Source organism: Octopus sinensis, linkage group LG27, assembly GCF_006345805.1.
Source record: "Octopus sinensis linkage group LG27, ASM634580v1, whole genome shotgun sequence".
Lineage (NCBI taxonomy): Eukaryota > Metazoa > Mollusca > Cephalopoda > Octopoda > Octopodidae > Octopus > Octopus sinensis.
In genome coordinates, this window is record NC_043023.1 from 17,427,620 (window position 1) to 17,434,077 (window position 6,458).

Genomic DNA, 6,458 nt, shown 5'->3' on the forward strand with positions numbered 1-6,458 from the left:
AATGAAGCAGATGATGTTGAAAATGATGGTTTAGATAATACAGAAAAAATAATGCTTCAACTAGCTCTGGATGGAAAAAGTGCACCGATTCGTCTCAATTTGTTTAAGACCAACAATTATTTTAGTTTTTGTGCTTAATTTAATGAAAATAAATATAAAAATTAGCTTTATGAAAAAGAGATTTTTTCGATTATTGTCCGTTTGTCACACACATTCATGCAACACTTTTCCGCCGTTTAAGTGTAAACATCTTGTTTGTATACTTAGGTAAAAGCTGGCAGAAAGTATTTGAGATGACCAAAACCTCATTTAAGAAAAGCCCTATTTATTTGTACTGGGACAATTTGCCTATTGAAAAGGTAATTCCTTTTTTAGAATTTCAAGATGATTCTCATTGAATAACCAATCTACAGATTTGTTGCTGTTTTACAATAATTACTAGTGTTTTCTTTTTAATGTTTAATTTCAGTTTCTGATGTTTATTTCATTTTTAAAATCTATCTTTTTATGTTAGCAAGTTTCTTTGGCGGGGTTTCACGATAGAACAAGATCCAGACTAATTTTGCTTCTAAATTTCAATGGAATATTGTGCAGTGTTTTCATTTTGTGGCATGAGTGTTGCTATAAAACATACACGACGCATAGAAACCTATTCATCTCGTATTTATTTCTCCTTTTTTTCTGTTTCACTAGCGAGACTTGGGGACTAAGGTCCGGCCTTTTATTTAGATTTTCATCATTTTCGCCGGGTATCTGATTAAGGACACTGATCTTTGCTTTAATAAGGGTTTTGGAATTCAGCTTTGACTGCAATGATTTTCTTACTCTCCTTGTGTACTCCCAATTGGTCGTTTCTTTCATTCATTTTCTATTTCGTCTGCTTTCAGTATTCCCAACTACTTTTACCACCGTCCTTTCTCAACTGCTCCCATTCTTTGCCCATTTGGCATTTCAATTCCCTGGCTTCTTTCAAATGTTCCTCCTTTTATTTTCAATATAGCGCACTTTTCTATCCCAAATTCCATACCAACGTCATTTGAGAAAATGCGGATAATATTTACAAGATTTTCAAACTGTTTCTCATTTTTCGCATAAACTTTTGTATCGTCCATGAAAAGAAGATGATTTATCTGACCATTTCCTTTAACCAAATCGTAAGCAATTTTCACTTTTCATGGCCAATTCGAATAGTAACGGAGATAAGCTATCAACTTGAAATATTCCACGTCTGATGTTCACTTTTCCGGGTTTTTGTTTTTCTCCGATCATTTCAGTATTCCAATGTTCCATACTTTCATTTAGCATTTTCTCCATGCTTTTTGTTTTTGGCTATTTCAAACCTGCTCCTTGTTTTACTTATCTAACTGTGTGGTACCATGTCATACGCTTTTTTCTAATCTAACCATGCTACATTCACTCCTGCCAATCATCTACCTCTGCAATTTCTAATTATCATTTTATCATCTAATAGGTGATCTTTTGTTGCCCTACTTTGGTTCCTGCAGCCTTTCTGTTCTTTAGGTAATAGATTGTTACTTACCTGATGTTTGCAATTTCCCTTTCAAGGGGTCCTTGACGCATTAGCAGCGTTCGCTCGCTTGTCATCCATGCAGGGGTGCGACCTTGCTGCAGGCAGTCATCCTGTTGCACAGCGATCCTCTCTTCTTCTTCTTCTTCTTCTTCTTCTTCTTTTTCTTCTTCTTTTTCTTCTTCTTCTTCTTCTTCTTCTTCTTCTTCTTTCTTCTTCTTCTCATTATTATTATTATTATTATTATTAATATTATTATTAGTAGTAGTATTATTATAAAAGAATCAGAATAATTAGAGCGTAGAACACAACGCTCGTGGTATTTAATTCCGGATCTTTATTTTCCGAGTTCAATTTCCGCCGAAGTCGACTTTGTCTTTCATCCTTCAAGGAACGATAGCATAATGTGACAAACGTCTTCAGATCGCAGAGACGTTGGATTTCATAGACAGCAACATAACCAAGAGTGTCTCGATATTGAATCAGTGTGTTGACGAGGAATACTTCTAGGTTACGAAAGAGACTGGTACAAATGGATCAGAATGTGGAATGGTTCGATATCGTCATCGGTGCTTTGGTGTAAGAAGAGCGCGAAGGTTAAAAGGGATTATGAGCATTATAACTAAGAAGAAAAGGGGATTTAAGGAGGAGTTTGGAAAGCGATGAATTAACACCTGAATTGGATCGATGAGGAATAAATATTTTGAAGTAGAATAGCAAAGAGTTTTAACTGCTAAGATCGAAATAAGAATGGTGAGTGGTTATAAGTGTAGGAATAAAGGGTTGAGTAGACATGAGGTTGAGAAAGAAGGAGAGAGATTATGAGAAGGTTATGTGTCAGCGAGGAAAAACGTTTGTCTTGCATTTTAGAAGGAAGAGGTGGAAGGATGAAATTCACGAATATGTAGATGGGACAGTAAAAATGCTTTTAATTCGAGACGAACTTCAGAAAAGCTACACTCTACCAGGGTCAAAAGAACTTGATGGACACACCTACACGCGTACCCCAGCATTTGGTCAGAAGCTACTGTCCCTCTGGCATCCGCTTCACCTAAGAGTCTAGACCAAGGAAGAGGCAGATCGAAAGCCCCTTTCTTGAGGTGATGTCACAACTCCTTTACTTCCGTTCCTGATATCTCTCTTCATTCCTCCACAGAACATCGATATGTGTTTGATGTGGGATCGATTCTTGCCGTTTTTTACTTTGTTTTTATTTTATCCTGATTTTGTCAGGGTTTTCTAGTTCCTATAGATGCAACAAAACTTTTAGAAAGACTCCGAAATCATGACTCATTAGTTAGTAGTCTGATTCTCTGTCTCGTAAGTCAGCCACATTTTCCTCTCAAACCAAATCACTTTCTGTCTAAATTTTGCACTTCTAACGCGACATAGCATTTCGTCTTCTCATTTTCCTTCCGTCTGTATTTCTGTCTGTCTGTCTGTCTGTCTCTCTCTCCTCCTCCTCTTCCTCTTATTTTCTGTATTCTCTAGTCTTTTTCTCCTGCACTCAAAGTCTCACTCTTCCCCCCACGATTCTCTCCATCTCATTCTCGCCCTCTTACTCTCTCCTTATATCACATCCTAGTCTCCATTCTCTTCTTACAACTCTGCCATCCCTCATTCTCTGAGATTTGTCACTGGTTCGAGTTTACTTTCCATTTGCAGGTGGAATTTCGGTTGAAAAAACCATCAGATGATGACGTATTCATTTTCCGTGGAACAGGGACGAATTCTACATCATGGTTCCAGAAAGATAAAATAATTGTACAGCAATGGCATACAGTAATGGTGACATTCAATGCGAAGTATATATCATCTCCTTACTCATAATTAACATCTTAAATTATTTAATAATTTTTCTTTTGAACACTTTCAGCAAAGATTACCGATATACTTTATATCTCATTGTTGTATAATATTATAATTCCATAATGATAATCCTTTCTCCCGTACGCAGAACGTCTGACAGTTTGTTGGGGCGGTGGGGTGGGGGGTTAGTCGGTACCAGTGTCAAACTGGTAATCATTCCAACGACCCCCGAAAGGGTGATAGGCACAGTCGACCTCGGTGGAATTTGAACTCAGGATGTATAGACGGACAAAATACTGCTAAGCATTTTATCCGGCATGCTAAACATTCTGTCAACTCGCCGCCGCATACTAATGATTATGATAATGTTTTCGTTATGAACCTTAAGGTTTGACAAAAAGATCGATGAGGGTACAATTGATTTTGTGTGGGATTACATTTAAAAAAAACATGTAAACATAGAAAATAACAAAAATATAAAAAAAAAACAATTTATCAATTGTAATATATTAGTTTCAGTTACCCGGAGTTTAACATTGGGAATAACGGCGAGAGGATAGAAGCCAAAAGAAAAAGTGGAAATAAGGAAGAGTACGATATTTCTTACAAAACGCCGACCGGTTGTAAGTAAAACATCGCCTCTTGATTTCAGTGTAATTGATTGTATAACTCTGTGTTGGCGTACGCGAATGCATGCGTGCATGTGTGCTTGTGTGTGTGTGCATGTGTGTGTGCATGCGCGCGCAGCTGTGGTTTTCAAGAAGCATTGTCTCATACATATAAATCTTTTAAATAGTTTTTCTTTAAAGCCAAATGAATGCAAGTTGTAACAAAATATTAATAATACAAGTCAGTGGTTTATACTCTTCTCTAGCATTTCAGTATTTCGGAGCAAGGAATCGTTCTTCGGGAAATTTACGGACAAACGGTGCTGATAACTGTTTTCCCTGCTCTCTGGCGTGTGATTATGAAGGGTTGGTTTGTGTTGCTATACACTGAACCTCAAAAGAAACGCGACATGTGTGTGACTGTGAAATATGTTTTAATTTCTTTATGTCTGAGATAAATTTTGATAAATCTGATAAACCTATCAATGGATTCAGTGATAGGTTGAATATTTTCAGTGTCTAAAAAGCATTACGGCGAGAAAAGACAAAGACAGTACGTGGATTGCTAGAAATCGGATCTGACACATCACCAACTCGCCTTACTCCTGCCTTTCCGTTTTCGAAAACAGGTGCACAGTTATTTGCGGAATGGTCAAATTAATTTCAATGACACAAAAACCTGAAATATTAACAATTATATTTAGTGTTTTCAGCGGTCAACTTAGAAACAAACTTTACTTTTTATAAGGATATATGTGTATGTATGTATGCATGTGTGCATGCATGCATGTATGTATGCATGCATGTATGTATGTGTGAATGTATATATTTATATATATATATATATATATATATATATATATATATATATATATATATATATATATGGGGGGGGGGGTTGTTTGTGTGTGTGTGATGATCATCCTGAAATTTAGAGTTAATTTCATTAATTTCTAACAATTTTTTCATTATTTTTTTTCCAGATGTATATATTTACGAAGCCATGGTCATCTCAGTGATTTGGAAGTAGAATATATATTATTCCAGAAATTGCATATTCTTACATACATGCGCACATACATACATACATACAAACACACACACATAAATACATACATACATACATAAATACATGCATACATACATACACACATACATACACACACACACATATACATACATACATACACACACTCACACACATACATACATACATACAAACATACATACATACATAAATACATACATACATATATATATACATACACATACATACATACATACATACATACATACATACATACATACATGCATGCATAAATACAAACGGACAGACAGACATTGATGTACAATGTAAATGCTTTGAATAATAATAAAGGACATCATAGACAGGACAGCGTTCAACAGATACGCTGTTAGCTTAATGCTTTAATAGAAGAGAAAATCTCAAGATTTCAGAGGTAAGTCCTTCATCAGAAGGAAAGGAAAAGCCTAGAGGAGTTAGAAAGAAGAATAAAAGATGAGAGAGAGAGAGAGAGAGAGAGAGAGAGAGAGAGAGAGAGAAGGAAAACGGCCAAAGTGTTAGGAACCGGATGAAATGCAGTTGAATGAGGAGGGAGTTAATAAGGAAGAGAGATGGGTGTCTGTGTGCAAGTATAGAAGTGGAACCTTATCTGAATCGGGACATATAGGAATGTGTGTGTGTGTGTACTGTTGCTTGAGATATGCATGTGACTAGAAGTATGCAAATTCAGAAGTTTAGTGGCGTAGATACGTTGGGTATGCGAGATGTTGGTGTGTGTGTTGTCGTTAAGAAGAAAGTGTGGATGTGAGGAGGTAGAAGTGTGCACGAGTGGGAAGGAAATGAAAAGGCGAGAGGAATGAGGAAGGTGTGATGGATGTGTGGGAAAGTATACGAGTGTGAAACGGTTTCAGGCGGACGGAAGGTTTGTGCTGAAATAAGCATGAAAGAGAAAAGACACAAGTTCTGTGAGAGAAGAACGGTTAAAGAAAAAATATTTAAAAATTTTAAGACATTGGTAATAATTAATAAAATCCAGATGTGAGAAAAATGTACGCGAATTGCTAGTGAGTTGCCATTGAAGACAGGAAACTCGCGATCAGTCAGCCATCTACATTTTTTCCATCCGGTGGCATTCCAGACGTTTGGTGGAGTCGGTCCACTAACTGCGAGTTTCCTGTCTTCACTGGCAACTCACTAGCAATTCGCCCAGCAGAGGCAACTGGTGAGGCTCGTGACGGCGCTTGGCTGTTCCATTGCCTCAGCCTCGCCATCACCCATGGCAACGCGGCAAGCATACTGGCGTGCCCCAATAGCCTAAAGTGGTGAATTGTTTTGTTTTTCTCTTTTTTATTTTTTATTTTTTCATTTGTGTTTTCTGTTTTGTCCAATTTTCTAATTTAATCTTTTAAAACGGTAAACTCTGTGAAGGCAATAAATTACGAAAAAAAGTGTGACACAAGCAAGGTTTTTCTAAACAAACTTGGAGTAT

At 36.7% G+C, this 6,458-nt stretch overlaps 1 long non-coding RNA gene across 1 annotated transcript in view; it reads left to right on the plus strand.

The window, feature by feature from the left end:
• The first annotated feature begins 267 nt into the window (after positions 1-267).
• Positions 268-6,458, plus strand: part of LOC118768105 — a 19,724-nt gene continuing 13,533 nt past the window's right edge. The window contains exons 1-3 of the long non-coding RNA XR_005003984.1: positions 268-359; positions 3,194-3,292; positions 5,763-5,765. This is a non-coding gene — a long non-coding RNA (uncharacterized LOC118768105). The remainder of the gene's footprint in view (positions 360-3,193; positions 3,293-5,762; positions 5,766-6,458) is intronic.